Below are 16,307 nucleotides of genomic sequence, written 5' to 3' on the forward strand. Positions count from 1 at the left end.
AAAATAGAGATATGCAAGCATATGGTATATTAAATATATATTTTTTTATCATTTTGGCAGATGGCCACCCAGTTACTTTATTTCCCATGATTTAAGTGTGAGTAGTTTTACACGTAGGATTAATGTGTGACAGTTCATATGTAGCACATATCACATTATCACATGACAGCACTGCTCAGTCCTTGTGTCTTAAATACAAACAGGACAGATTATGTTCAATCGGTTGTATCTGGCATCTGTTGTTTCTGGAGGGGAGAAGGGTTGATGCAACACGAGACGAGCCTCGATGTGACTGGGCGGGTTTAAGAAAACGTGGCCGATGACCAAGCGGATATTAGCCTCGTTGCTGGGTGTGACTTCCTCTCTCTTCCTCCAGTGGGGTTTCAATGAGCAAAGTAATCAGCATGACACGAGACAAACAATCACAAAGCGCCGTCAGTGTTTGAGCGACGGCCCTAATGTGACAGATCTGAGAGCGGCGGTGTGTGAGGGACAGGCGTGGCACGCAGCGGAACAGCGAGGCCCGCGGGCTGATCCCCAATCAAGACTGGGAAACTGGCTCGACGCCTCTGACACGTCGCCCCTCTGCTCAACCGCCACTCTCTACATGAAACACTCACCGGCTTCATCAGCGGCGGCAGGAGCTGGCCTACTTTCACCCCTCTCTGCCTGTCTGTCTCCATCAAAACCAATGAATTTGTTTATTTCCTTTCATACATCTGCATGTTGGGCCTGTGAGTGTTGTTCTTGTGGCTCTTTGTCAATGATGTGTGTCTTTCATTCATAAGCCTTCCTCTGTGTTTGGTTGCATTCTTACTCTCCTCTCTTCTTGACCTTTGACCTCAGTGATCTGACTTTACTTACATAGTTCAATAATAGTGTCACTGGAACATTACCCTACACATGAAATACACATTAACAAAATGTCTGTCTTTTTGTGTTTTGCAGAAATGATCCATGCACTGTTTTCCTCATTTATTTTAAAAAGAGCTAAAAAGATTGACAGATTGATCAAAACATAATCGTGATATAACAAATTAGAAGAGCAGAAGTGATAATCACAGATGTTAACGTGTAGGTGGGCCAATCACACAAGAGCCACATAACTTTTCACAGCAAACTTGAAAACATGATGTCGCTCACTGAGCAGCAGTATCAAAGCGAGATAAAGAAGCCTGTGGGCGCTTTTACGTCACTCCATGAAATATATATTTTTTTGAGACAAGAAAAAAAAAACCTGTAAAACTGTTATTTTCTCTCCCCATCAACACCCTAATGCACACATGCAAATATTATGCTAATGGTATGTTAATTGGTGGAGTAGCTGCAAAGCAGCCCTGCTGTTCAAATGACTGGTGAGAAAATAGGTGGGGTCAGTCGCAAGCTGTAAAAGCAGCTCCAACACAAATAAACAAAACCCTCGGGGATTAACAGAACAAGGGCCAGTGATAAACGGATGAGAAGAGAGACAGGGAATACAACAGGCTGTAAGCGAGGGGACAAGGGAATCAGCTCAGGGATATGGAAATACGAAGGAGCAGAGGGACAAGGGTAAAGGAATAAGTGGGGGAAGAGGGGTAAGAAGGGTTTATGAGGGAGACACGGGGATTAAACAGGGACACGGTAAAGGGAATAAGAAACAGGACAGAGGTAAAACAAGTGAGTAGAGAGAAACGGCTGAACATGGGAATGTTAATAGGCAAGGGGTAAAAGGAGGTTGTAAATAAAAGGATAAAGCCATACGCAATGTGAAAGGATGTATGTGTTATGTATGAGAGAGTAGAAAAGACGAATGAAGGTGAATTAAGCATATCAGCATGAAAGAAAGGTAAGGGAAACAAATGAAGTGGCAAATGAGGCATGTATGTAAAGGTAAAAAAAAAGAGATCTTGTGCCAGACATCATCATATCATATCGTCTGGGAAGAAACAACTCCATCCAAATACCCAGGTCAGTGCTGCACTGCAGGAGACTACACAGTATGTTTGTCTTATGGGGCGGTCAATGTCAGATTCGGAGCAAGAAATTCTTGCCGTGACTTGGCCGATAGACTCTGATTACACTCTGAACCACGACATCGTGCTGTCATTTACATACAGTAGGTGATGAGGAGGGAGGGAGCCAGGGCACATCTTCACTGTTCCACCTAACCAAACCAACTATAGATGTTCCATATGTGAGCAAGGTTTTATGAATGAAAGTAAACCTGGAAACATTCATTGCCACTCTGCAGTGAGGGTAGACACTGCCTTTTTCCTTCCCAGTCACTAGAAAGAGTGTGAGTGTGTGGGTGCACAGCATAAATCTAGGCCCCATTTACACGCCATTTTCATTCACACCTGGTATTAATGAGGATTATTCTTGTCGGGATTCTGCCTGCATTGCGATCGAATCTCAATATGCAAATCAGGCTGGCATAGTCGATGCACCCAAGTCGAAGGAAGCAATCGACCACCTGCATTCTGCGTGTATTTACAGCTGCAATAACATGCGTTTTGTCTTACCTAGATAGGATTTCTAAAGGCAGATTGCATGTTAAATGGGGTCTTAGTGTGCACCCATAGGTGTGACAAATTGTGTATAATTCCACGTCCACAGGTTCACTGAAATGAAATACAACTCCTATAGTCGTGGAACACGTCTTGTAAGTTGTCACACTTTCGTCTTTTTGTTGGAACATGGTGAGTTCTTCCAGCTGCAGCTTCTGTGTCTTTCACAATGATCGCTACATAGCATTTGTCAGGCCTGATTCTCATTTTCCTTCTTGTTGCCCCGTGTCTGTAGGGTCGGACCATTAGTGGGAAGATGTCATGTCATCAATGCAAAGGTAATAAATGCCTGTTTGGTTCTATGGTATCCAAATCAAGGATCACAATAGGATGGATTTCCAGGGCTGAACACTAACACATTTACTCGAGTACTTAACTAAATTTTTTGAGTATCTATACTTTTCTTGAGTATTAATTTTTTTTTGTAAACTTATGACTTTTACTCTTTTACATTAGAAAGACAAATATTATACGTATAAATATAAACATTAGTTTAATTTCAGATAAATATTTTAAACAAAGTTGTCTCTGCTTGTTGTAGTTGCAGTTTTTATATTATGTTTGGTCAAATTACTTTTTATAGATTTGCCCAGTTGTCGTCTTGGAAACAAGTCCTGTGTGAATCCTGTGTTGATGTTACTGACTGACAGAAATATACATTTCAATTTTGTCATAGAAACATATAATCCTATTACTGGCAACAATACAACAATGTGTTGACATTCAAAAGAACATTTACATTTGAATACTTAAGTTTTTATAAAAGCAAGTACTGCTTGCGTATTGCAGATCAGTATCATGTTATATCATGTTAACCTTTTTCTTGTTATAACAATATACTATTTATCTTGTTGCAAGGTGAAACCTTTCATTTTATAACATGAAAACGTATTGTTATAATATAAAATGTTCACATTATAACTTATTATATGATATTATTATAAAGTGACATTATAACAGTATGTTATCATGTTATAATGTGAAACTTTTCATTAGGTAAAGAGTATATTGTTATAAAAAGAAAGGTTTCCTGTCATATAGTGATACAATTATAACGTAAAAAACAACTTGTTACTGATACTGATCTGGTTCTGTTTCTGGTGTGGCAGCAATACACTGCCCTAAACTCCACTAGTTTAACTAAGTAAAAATTTGACTGAACACCTTAAAGTGGAATAATATTTGACCAGGAGTATCTATGACTCAGTTGTACACTTTGTCCGCCTCGGTGTATTTCAAATCACTGGACTTTGGGTGACAGCAACAACATTCTGCTTTCCTCAGTGAACAAAATGTGGTTCTAAGTCTGAGAGAAAACACTGAAATGTGAGACGTTAGTGAGAAACACCTAGTTTATATAATGTATATAATTGAATGATTATTGCTGATTGCTGAAGTTATAGCGTACAAAGATATAAATAAGTTCTGTGAAATTCTTCTACACAATTATCAAGAGGTTCACAAAGCCTGTTTTCTACCAGGAATTACTCTCCATACCCCATGTTGCATCATATAATTGTTTGGAGTATTGAGAGTTGTGAAACATTACAGTACAAACACCCTAAATAAATAAGGCACCCTATCGTTTTCTTATGAATCTGTCAGGGGCTTTATAGCGCCAGGCCTCAAGTGCCTCTGGTCTTTTCCTGTGTGTAGCGTAATGTGTAAGAGCTCAGCGGGCCCTGGCAGGAACAGCACTATTTGGAAACTGTCAGTGTTCGCTCCATGCCAACCAGCCACAAGACACCCCCCCATCCCCCCCCTCCTCCTGAAAAACATCCCCTCTGGAACCCCAATGGCTGCCAGTTTCTCAGACAGCCCACCGCTGACCCCTTCAGGCCAGGAAACTGTTGTCCAGCCAAGGAGCCAAAGAGCCCAAGGGCCTCGATTCGCCCCAACCCAAACCCCCACCCCCCCTCAGACTCTAAGATGGTTGTGTTGGCTGCTTATTCAGGCCCGGGAAAGAGAGACACAGAAGAAGAGTGAGGAAGGAGGGAAAGAAAGAGAGCGCTCAAGTTTGCATTTTTAATTTGATCGCCTCGTCACTTCATTTTGCTCCAAGATTAAAAAGCCCACTTACTCCTCTCTTTGCTTTGGACTTTCTTTTTAATATGACAAGGATTTCCCCGGCGTGCGTGCTCTCTACAGACGCCACGAGCCATGCAGCAGACAGCCATGTGTCCTGACAGTTGACTTTGAATCAGAGTTGAGATTAACTTGATTTTGCCGGCTTTGTTTTTCCTTTTTTCCTTTTTTGAGAAGAGGTTGCAAAAGGTTGCGCGAAAGACACACTGCCCTCTCGGTTGTCGTCACGTATTTGTCCTCTCTGCTTTTGTGTCCCCTCTCATTTCAACCAAATGTGACCAGTTGGCTCCGTCTCCCTGCCTCTGGGCCCTGTGTGGAATTGTTAAGACTTATTCGATTGGGACGAATCAGGACAATCCAGCTTCAGTGTGGTGGAGAGAGAGAGAGAAACACATGACAGAGAGAGACAGGAAGAGACGTGACAGCAGAGGGATTGTCGGTTTAAAGTTTAAACTTTGGACAGCTGTTGTATCATGAGGGTCAGAGGGATTTCCTGGATGGAGGTGTCCTAATGGCTCGGTGTTAATATGAATTCATAGAGACCCATTAGTGCCTGTCGCTAACCCACCTCCTCCTCTCTTCCTCAGTCCCACCATAATGGCCCTGGCTCTGGCCGCTAGTCTGCATGTAGCGGATATAGCCTGGATTTATTCTGATGTTCTCAGGGATTACACCCTCAGTGAGCTGTGTATTATGAGTAGATTTAGGCTCATAACTCCTGAAGATAAGGGGGGATTGGGGCGATTGTTTAAACGGCATGTGTTAGCCATCATCGCAGGGACACAGGGTCTGCAGTGTGTGTGCGTATGTGAGTATACGTGAGAGTAAGATTCAAGGAAATAAAGTGTTTCAAGCATTGATGTTCATTGAAATTCCAATCCAATCTCATTCACAATACAAAACACTTTTTATCTGAAATGCTTTAAATGAATTCAAATGAATGCTTTATGTAACTGAAATGCTTTTTGGATAATGAAAAGCTTTTGGTTGCTTTAATCAAAAGGGAAATTCCAACGATTATGCACAATCGCTGGAATTTATTTTCACATCATCACTTAAGTAGAGTTTCATTCCAACCATTTTATAAAAGAGATAACAAAATAAAAGATAGCACAATAAAAAAAGCAAATGATGGTTCTTTTTAAGAGGAAAAGAAAGTTGTTTGAAAAGATTAATAATCTTTTTCTTACAATGGATCTGTGGAACCTTAGCCTTTCTGAGTTTTATTGGGTTACACAATTTGAATAAAAGCACATTTAAGTTTGAGTCTGAATCAATCTGACCCAAATCTGTCTGAATCAAAGTCGCATTCACCTTTGAGAGGCTTATAACAAAAGCGTTTTTATGAAGATAAATTGTACCACAAAACAACTGTTCTGAGTGAGAACACACCCAGAGAAAGACATCCAGTCTTCCCCGTGTCCCGCTGGGCCCCGGACGTAAATTTGGAGCTCTGACATGCTGCTGTTAGACAGATGTGTGAGTTCTGGTATTGTGTTCGGAGCACAGTGTGGCTGAGCAGCCCTGTGGTGAGGCTCTTTACAAGGCCTCAGGGACAAGTGAGAGACCACACTGACCACAAAACACAGCTCCATAAACACTGTCAGAGAGCTCAACTTCAGCAGATGATGGACCAGTACGCAGAGCCAAGAACTGGAGGTCTGTGGGATGACTTCTCTGACAAAGATGAAGGTCCAGACTCAGCAGCTGAGGCATTAGTCTGTGACACTGATATTAAGCTTTGTGCTGATGCTCAAAGTTGCATTTGACAGATTATTCATGAAAATAGACAGCATTGCTTACCCAGTCACTCATTGGTGGGAAATAAATTCTCCCATTATACTGGAAGTGATAAATCAGAACTTATCGAACAAAATCCAGAAAGTCAGAATGCATGTCATTATAGTCTGTCAACAGCATATGGACAGTACAGAACGTCCTAGGTAATCTGTAAATGTACTTAATGCAACCCAATGTTCTCCAACAATGTCTGCAAAAAGTATATAATGCTGCATAAACTTTAAAGCCGCACTTTGGTGGCCCCAAATGGAAGCAGTGAATTCTTTTTTTTTTTTTTTGACAGTTTGGGGGATTAATTACCCAGAAACTACACGCTGTGATGTCAATAAGCAGTTTTTTTTAACTACATTTCTACTGTGGTCAAAACAACTTCAAACTCAGGAATTCCAGCTGGGAACAAATTACAGATGCCTGCAAGAGCGTCTGTATTGTATAGGGAGAATACCAAAATACTGATTTGTGATTAAATGAAAATGTCCACATACTTTAGAACTAAATGGCAGCCGTGTACATTCTAATGGTTTTACCATTTATGTTGAAAACACAGGTTGTCTTCGCACTGAAGTTCACAAACACCATAAAGTTTTTATTGATGCAGTGTCTGAGAGCTTGGCAGGGATTGGATGTATCTACTAGCCAACTTTTTTGCTTTAAACATTTATGTTGTCATTTGTACAAACAGTTCACCATGTTTCACTATATCTTAAAGGTCCAGTTTGTCAAATTTAGGAAGATCTAGCAGATCTTGTCTTAGCAGAAAAGGAATATCATATTCAGTCTGTTTTCATTAATGTATAATTGCCTGAAAATGTATATAAAGTTAGTATATAAAACCTGTTTTTTGTGCATTTCACGGCCACCGTAGTTTCTCCTTTGCGCTTGGAAAGGGGGGGTGAAGCGAGGGAGCTGTAATCTGCAACTATACCGCTAGATGGCACTAAATCCTACACATTGTTTCTTTAGTCTTACGGTGTTAAATCAATCACTGGGGTTACTGGGTTATTTATGGTTACTTTAAAATGCATCATAGAAAATCCTTTTGATTGGTGCACATCCTCCGCCGGATTTTGCATTGTGAGGTATTGGAATTAGAGCTGCAACAATTAATTGATTCATCAATTAGTTGTCAACTATTAAATTAATCACCAACTATTTTCATAATTGATTTGAGTCATTTTTTAAGAAAATATTCTCTGGTCTCAGCTTCTCAAACATGAATATTTACAGGTTTCTGTAGTCCTGTGTCACAGTAAACGGAATATCTTTGGGTTGTGGACAAAACAAAATATTCGAGGATGTCCCCCTGGGCTTTTTCATCATTTTCAGACATTTGATGTTCCAAACAGCTAACTGATCAACAGATTGATAATCGTTAGTTGCAGCCCTAATGGGAAGGCAGGTCAACTTTATTTCTGTAGCACCTACCAAACACAGAGGCAATGTAAAATGAGAGAAAGAAATGCATTAAAACATTTAAAACCAGACAGAAAAGAAAAAACAGATTAAAATAGAATGAAATGTGATAGAACAAAATAAAAGAACAGAAGTGCATGTGCAGTGCAGTTTGTGGGCAGTAACATGTAAAGCTTCCCTAAATTCAATAAAGGAAATAAAAGTGCAAAATAGTACAACAACGCAGTTTTAAATTTAGATTTGAAAGTGGTTAAACTTGGGGTTTATTATTAAATAGTTTCTACATTGGCTTTTTTTTTACACTTCCCTCTGCGGTCTATCAGAACCAAAACCTCCCGCCACTAGAACAGTTTCTACCTATATGCAGCTGGCCTCATCAACAAGGCCTGGGACCCCCACTGACACCGACTCTTAAACCCACTGCCTACCCTGAATATATGTGTTATTAATGCACCTCTCTTGGAATTAACCTTGCATCATTATACAGTATGTCCCACAAATTGCAATGCCAGTTTCTATGAAAGCAAACTTTATAAATGTAGAGTGAGCCATTCATAACAAATTCTGAGTTATTATTAGTTAGGTTGTGAACAATCCTTTCGGTCCTCCATTTGCTTTTTATCTTTAGGTAGCTTTCTAATAAGACATCTCAAATGGATCAAACCAAACTCTATTTAAACTATACACTATTAACTGAAAAAAGATGAATTATTAGAAAGTGAGAAACCCATGGCCTTTTAATATCTTACTTACATTTATAATTTTATTAGAAACTCGCTTTGTCCTAATAAATTAACTTCTACTTGAGTAAAATGTCATCCATGTACAGTAACAGTCTAAATCACTCGGATATTTCTCCGTGCCAATCAATCAGTCTTGAAATGAAGCAGCGGTCCAGTGAGCTTTTCCCTTCAGTATTGAGCCAAGCTGTCAATTTACAGACAGAAGTATGCCGGCTCTAAAATGTTCCAATAAATAAACATTACTGTGCAAGAGGACAGCTCTATCTGCATGTGTGTGTGTGTGTGTGTGTGTGTGTGTGTGTGTGTGTGTGTGTGTGTGTGTGTGGTCGTAAAGCGTGTTGCCAGATCCGCAGCCTACATTCAGACAGCGACAGACAGACATTATGTAGCTGTGTCACACACAGAGAGAGGGAGAGAGGAGCAGGGAGAGAACGAACATCCCTGCTTGTTATTCAGCTTATGGATTATGTTCTGTTTAAATGACATCTCTTCAGCTCTGCAAAAACAACTTTAAAGCCCCTTTTTTGTCATGTAACATATTTCATCAAAGTTCTTCCAAAAATAAACACGGTCACAATGAACACGCTCAGAGGCCGGGCAGAAATTGAGCTGGATGCACACCAACGGACAGGAAGTCGTCTAATCCTCTCTAGCCGGGGGTCAGAGGTTAACTTCCTGCTTTTGAAGTTGAAGAGGAGAAGTTGACAGATGAAAAATATCATTGTCTCGTCAAATTTTGCTTTAGTGTTTTCATGTGACAATTGTTTGCTTTTCGACTTTGCTTTTTTCCCCCCTCTCAGATACGTACACTCACAGAAATGCCCCAGACGGCTGTAATTGGTGTGTAGGGACGGCTGCCGCAAATAACTGTAATTACCAGAAATGACTTGTTTCATGAAAACAGTCACGCGTGTCATTTTATGTTTGAGTGCGGGGGTCAGATGCCAGTGGAACTTTGGGTAACAGCACTTTGCAACTCATTTTTAACACATTAAAGCTCATTGTTTTCAGTCACGCTGCGGCTCCTGCTGAACTCTTCGCATGCTGGTGTGAAATGAACTTCTGAGTGTTTTTACTGCCGCAAAGCCGGTAGAAAGAGGGGTCAGCTGCCCCCTTTGATAATGATAATGCACGACACACGCAAGCATACGGATCCACATAACAAGCAGGCACGCGCAGGACAAACAAGCATGCATGCAGAAGCGCTTGTCAACAGAGAGGCGTAAACACACGCACTGCACACAACTCGCTCATCGTTTCAGTTGTGCCCTTTGAAGTCCTCAAATATCATGAAGCATTTACAATCTAATTATGTGCGTTCCCCCCCCTCTCTGTTACTCTCTCTCTATCCCCCCCATCTCCCATCCCAGCTGTGAATTGAGGGGGAGAAAAAAAAACCCTCAACAACCAGGAAAGAGCTAAAGCATGACGATGAGACCGCACGGAGAGAAACAAACACGGGGGAGGGAGGGAGGGATGGCGGAAGAGGCGGATGTGTGTTGACAGTTGGTATGTCCGCCACTCTCTGGGTCATTAAGAAATAGATACCCCCGCTGCCCATACACCCTTCTGTGGGAAGCTGATGTTGAGGCTGGAGGGGAGTTTGAACCAGGACCAAGACTCATCACCCAGGCCAACCTGTCCACCAAACCCCACCAGGGTGAGTGCAAGCTGGGGTGAAGAGCCTCTGAACGCCCCTCGAAGCTCCATGGGGACGATTGGAGGCGCTTTGTCAGTGTTTAAGTTCGACTACTTGCGTTTCTGTGAAAATACAAAAGCAGCTCCGGGCTATAGGGCCTCTCCAGCCATGTCTGTCTTCTTGGTAAATAAATCTAAAACTGTCTTTTCACCAAGAGCCATAAAGAAACATTAAATCAAAAACAAACTCTCACTCAGAGGGAACAAATTGGTAAAAGGCAATCTGGGGAACAAGCTGTAAGTGTTGTGTGTGTGTTAGGACAACTGCTCCTGTGTGTGAATGCGTGTGTCTGCTGTCGCTGCTCAAACAGTTCGAAGTGATACAGTTTTATTTGCCACGGTATGTGTGTGTCAGTATAACAAGAACATAATCTATAGGAGGGTGCAAGGTGTGTGTCTGGGTATGTGGGCGGGCGATGGCTTGTGCCTCGAGTTTGTGTGTGTGTGTGTTTTTTTTCTGTGAATGCTAAGAAGGGAAAGAAAATACATTTAAAGAATATGTATGTGTGTGTGTGTGTGTGTGCGTGTGTGTGTACGTGTGTGTGTATAGGGGAGGATCATGCGCGTCGGATGTGTCCCCATTTCTGCACGGTGCTCGTTTCTTCCCTGTTTCCACCCTCCGCAAATCTCGGCGGTGGCAGCGGCAGTGGCAGTGACATTTGGGAGCAATTTTTAAGTGCGCCTGCAAAGGTTGTCAAGGGATTAATCTCATCTCACGCTGGGGCGCAGAAAAAAACGGCTTCCTCCAAGAATTAAACACAATTTACCCATCAAGACAAGTCTTTCAGGATGGGAGACAAGCATAAATAATATCTCCTCGGTCCAGATTCGCTAATTTACAAGCTTAGCATCTCCAAATGTTATTAGCGGGAATGACGAGGTTACCAGAAGGCGCTGTAGGGAATGATTTGTTATCCGGGCAAGCAGCAGCTGCAGCAAAAAGCGCATGTTGGAGTGCTGGGATAGAAAGACAGACATACCTGACACCCACTGCCTCACCCCTCCTTCCCCTCTCCTCCCCCTCCACTGCCACTACGACACCCGGGACTACACACACCTCAGGCTGGCAGATAGTGAACTTGGCATCTCTCGAGCTAATGTTCTTTTCCACTCCTCTCATTCTCATTTGCTTTCAGTCTCCCCTTTCTCCCTCTCTCTTATTGCCGTTTATTTTCTCTGTTTTCCCTCGGTTCCTCTCCCTCTCTCCCTCTGTATCGCTCTTTCTCTCCCACTTGCTCTTGAGGCTCGAAACATCAAATAGAACATTTGGGCAACCGTTGTCATCTTGGCAAGTGTTGAAGTAGCTCTCGTCTGCAATAAGAAAAAAAAAAGGGATAGAGGAGGAAGTTAGTTTTTTAGATATTCAGCCGCTCTCAACATATCAGTCAAAGCGAATACAGATGTCTCTATGCCTCATCCAAAAATATGTTCGTCTCTTCTAAAGATCTATATCGGCATCTTTGCTCGGTCACCGTCAATCACGAGCCGCCTGAGTTCTCTGGCCAAGTTTAGCAGAATTTTCCGTGATTAACTTTGTAAATAACCAGGTGCCTCCTGAATTTGGATGCTGCACCTTTTCTAAGCTGACAAGGAGCTAACACCCTCAATCTGACGTCGCTGTTGTGTGATGGATCACTCGCTGCGTGTGTGCCTTTGTGCATGCATGTAGGTGTGCATGTGTGTGTGTGTGTGTGTGTGTATGTGTGTGTGTGTGTGTGTGTGTGTGTGTGTGTGTTAAAGGGAGAGTATTTTGATCTGTGCTGGCTGTTTATCTTGGTGAAACAGGAGTCTCCCGTCACTCCAGCCCCTTTCTGATCCTGACAGATGAGTTCAACCCCAGCCTGCAGCCTCCGAGGGGAAAAGAGGAGAGGAGAGAGAGAAAGGGAAAGGAGGGGAGGGGAGGGAGGGTAAGAGAAAGAAACAGATGGATATAGGAAAGAAATAGGAGAGAAAGTGAGCGAAAGAAAGAAACACACACAGAGATGGAGAAAGAGAAGAAGACAGACAGAAAAGGGAGAGGACTGGAGGAGAAAAAGAGAGGGCGCTTAGCTTCACCTGCCAGTCTGTGTTAGCGGGGATGAGCCAGAGTTTCCTGCTTCTGGAAGCTTAGTGTCAAAGGTGGGACTGCAGGGCTCTGTCTGACGTGTGTGTGTGTGTGTGTGTGTGTGTGTGTGTGTGTGTGTGGGCATGTGTCTTCGTGCCCAGTAGGGGTTCCCCCGCACGTTCCCACTTCTCGCCTCTCCACCGCTCCTCACATCCCTTCTCCCTCTTGCCATCATTCAGGGGTTAGGGGGGTTGAGGGATGTGTGTGCATACAGTGGTGTGGATGGGTAATGTGGCAGGCATCTCCTCAGACAACCCAAACAGAGGATCCTGACCTGCGCCAGACTAATTGGATGATACATCTGTGTCTTGTTTTTGACAATATTTCTTTTTAAAACTGCATTTGTAAATGTATTTCAGGGTCAAGTTGTTTGGAGAAATAGATATTTCTGGAGTTGTAATTGGTCTAAAAAAGAAAAAGAAAAAGAAATTGCTCTACCATTAATTGAAGAAAAACACAGCAAGAGGGAGTTTAAATCTGCTGTACTTTAGCTCTACCAATAAGCTAAACCAACAGTGCCTACATAATGAAATATCATATCCTCATGAGTAATAGTTTATAGTGGAGCACTAGTCACTTTTACTCAGAAAGGAAAAATATTAACGCCTATGTTATTGGTCAGATGTCACAAAGGTTTGTGACATGACCTGAAACTCACTCTAAAACTCATACTGTTTAAATTCACATTCTGATACATCATGTTGGGGTGCAAGGTCGCTCACCTGGTAGAGCGTGGCCCACGTAGTCCTTCCCGCAGCAGCCTGGCTTCGATTCCAATCGCTGGCCCTTTGCTGCATGTTCTACATTATCCACACGTTAGTCAAAAACTGTCTTTTAAGATTCATATTCAGTCCACAATGAAACAAAATGACTTGTATTTTATCTAACTATCTTGTAGTACTAAAAAGAGAATCAAATTTAAAATGATTAAAATATTTTAACTCCATTTGAAAACTCCTGACACTGTGAACACTACACTGATGTATCATCACCTTTTATATTGATATGGCAAAGTCTTTAGCATACAGTCGCCCATTTATACATCCACCAGATAAGGAGCAACATTAGCATTCATTTCTGTCATTCGTGCAGCTGACCACCTGATTAACTCACCTAGGCTGACTCCTGAGAGAATTATATGGCTCTTCATGGTCTGCTATGTTCTCTAGCGAGCCGCTGACTTGTCTGTCTGCTGTTTGGTGCTTGGCAGGTCAGCGTACAGTGGGTACATGATCAGAGAGCACAATGAAGTAAAAAAAAGTATATAAATTGTAACCGTATTCTTGCATTTAAATCAATCTAGCAAATAAATGATGCTAAAATGTTTTTTGTTCTTTCTGTTTATGGTAGTAAAACAAAACAGTAATTCAATGTTAAGGCGTTAACCCTACATCCGTTTTTATTTCCTTTATAGATACCTGACACTTTCTAATACCCAGTGGTTTTAGTTCCATCTTTGCCATTTCTTCAACGGGCAAATATTAACCATAAATAAAAAGAGATTTTTTTATAAAATATCATTTGTTTCCAGCCTCTATTAACAACCTCTATTGTTAAGGCAAGGTAGCTTTACCCTGAGAGGCGCACCACTCCTCCTGTTTATTCAGCTCATTGCTTTGAGTGCATAACTGAAGGCTACTTGGATATCAACATTTTTATTCACTCATCTCTTCTCTCATCTGCACTGTGGTGGCTAGACATTAAGATAATACAGTTAAGAAAGACTTTAGTAAGAAAATCAACTTCAAACTAATGGCTATAAGGGAAGGGGACAAAAGTAGGAATCTGAAAAGTGAAGGGGACATTGTTCCCCTTGTTAATATAGAAAATATTGATTATACCTGCTTCAAGAATATGCCTGTAAAGCTGAATTCCTAAGTATTTTTCTGTTCAAACATCGCAGCAGGAAGACACAACGATAAAACATTTAATTCACTGTTACCATGACGTCTGTGTCCTTCACTTTCCTCCTACCAGCTTTCGGCTGCTCTCTACTTCCTCCTATGTGTGACATGTGAGTCAACTGGTGGGCTGTAACCAGAAAGTGGTTCACCTGGCACTCAATAACAATGGAGCCTAGCTGTACTTCTATTTAGGTAAGCATGGCTGTACCCTGAATTAAAGGGCCTATTAGGCTCCAGCAAGGATATATTTTCTACTGCTTTTGAGACAAAGCTCTTCACCTTTAATGAGTGTCTTTTCACTCTATGCAGGCTATGGAGCCCTATTACTGTTGCCTTATTATTTTTCCCATTATCCACCACTCTCACCTCAGATGCATGCATTCAGTTAGCCCAGAAAGACCAAATGAATCACTGTTGGAGATTAAAAATCAAACATTCACACCTCTGAGACTCCGGTGTGTCCATTCCTGCCTACAGTGCCTCCAATGAGCAGGCTGTTCCTCTCTTTCAAACCTTACACCCTCTCCAACTTTTACCTCTTGATTTTTCTCATTTTCCATTTTAACAGCTGCCATTTGTGCCTTTATTTTGTCACTGCTTCGTACTACAGTCTGATATCTGTTTTAAGGTCTTGCAGTTCTCGGAGTGCTATAGGAATGAGTCCTAAAACCCAGAACTGAGTTAACATTTTAGCATTTCCAGTTCCCTCCATCAACTGAAAATATTTAAAATGGACGTAGTCTCCGTGACCTTAGCCACAGGTTTCTGAAGAGCCATTGCGATCCAAAAATGAGCAAAGATGTGGAGTGTGGGTGCAGCTGAGTTGGGCTGAATGAAGCCCGTTTACTGAAAACAGCCACATGTGAGAAGTTATGTGATAACTTCAAGCCTTAATATAATGGTGGGTGAGTTAAAAAAAATGATTCTCTGTACAGTTGTCATGAACGGGGAACGTGTCTATAGAGACCAAGACTGTTTTTTACTACCAGGCTGTTTACTTTTTACTTTCATGTCGGCTTCATTTGCCAGACACAGAGGTTGCCGTTTGGTTCCATCCCCTCGCAGGCAATGGTGATTTTTTAATGGGTTTTTGGTTTGATGCCTGTTATAAGGTCTATGGTTAACACAAACTTAAAAAATATTCACATTTTGTTCTATGAAATAAAATATGTAAGCAAATAACCAACCCAAGAATTTTTAAGCTTTTACATGTCTTAATAAAGCTGATTGCTAACAAGTGCCTAATGAGACTTGAGAGGTTGTCGGTGACATTAGACGTCAGCACGTTGAACACAGACACTTATCTTCTCACTCGTCTGCCAAGCTACCATGTACGCCTTTATTCCCCTTCAGTGGATGAAATGATGGAAAAATAACACACCAGTGCAGAGAACACAGAAAGAAGTTTGGAGAGTTACTGTGACTGACTGGTGCCAGCATGGCCCCAGGCTGGCTAGCAAGTTAGCAGCTAGCTCGACAACTACAGTAGCCCTTTGTGTAGTCAATGTGTCACCAGCTTGTGGAACCAAATTTTTTGTGCAAACGCAAGGATGAATTTTATTTTGCCACTTCCTGCTGTCAGTCAAGCTTGCGATAAGCCTTGAGCTTGCAGGCAGTTGTGTTCATAAAGGCTGATATATTAAAGAAATATTAAAAATACATTCTGTTTATAACATGCAGTCCTATCCGAACGAATACCACTAATAACATGTTGATTAAGGCTAATTTCCAAAACTAATTATTTAGAAATTTGCATTATATAAAAATGTGGTTTGTATTTTTTGCCAAAAAAGTTACTCTACTTTTGCTCTTCACCTCATTCCACTACTTCCATACCTTTCTCATGGCTCCCATACCCCTAACTGAACCCCATCAGCCCACCACCACCTCCACACCTGCCCCTCTGACGACCCCCCACCACCTCTCCAAATCATTTCATACCTCTGCCGTTTCCCGCCCACACAGGCCTCTTCCTCACTCGCTTCCCTGCGCCAAGTCATAGCGAGCGCCC

The sequence above is a fragment of the Dicentrarchus labrax genome, unplaced genomic scaffold (assembly GCF_905237075.1).
Source record: "Dicentrarchus labrax unplaced genomic scaffold, dlabrax2021, whole genome shotgun sequence".
Taxonomy (NCBI): domain Eukaryota; kingdom Metazoa; phylum Chordata; class Actinopteri; family Moronidae; genus Dicentrarchus; species Dicentrarchus labrax.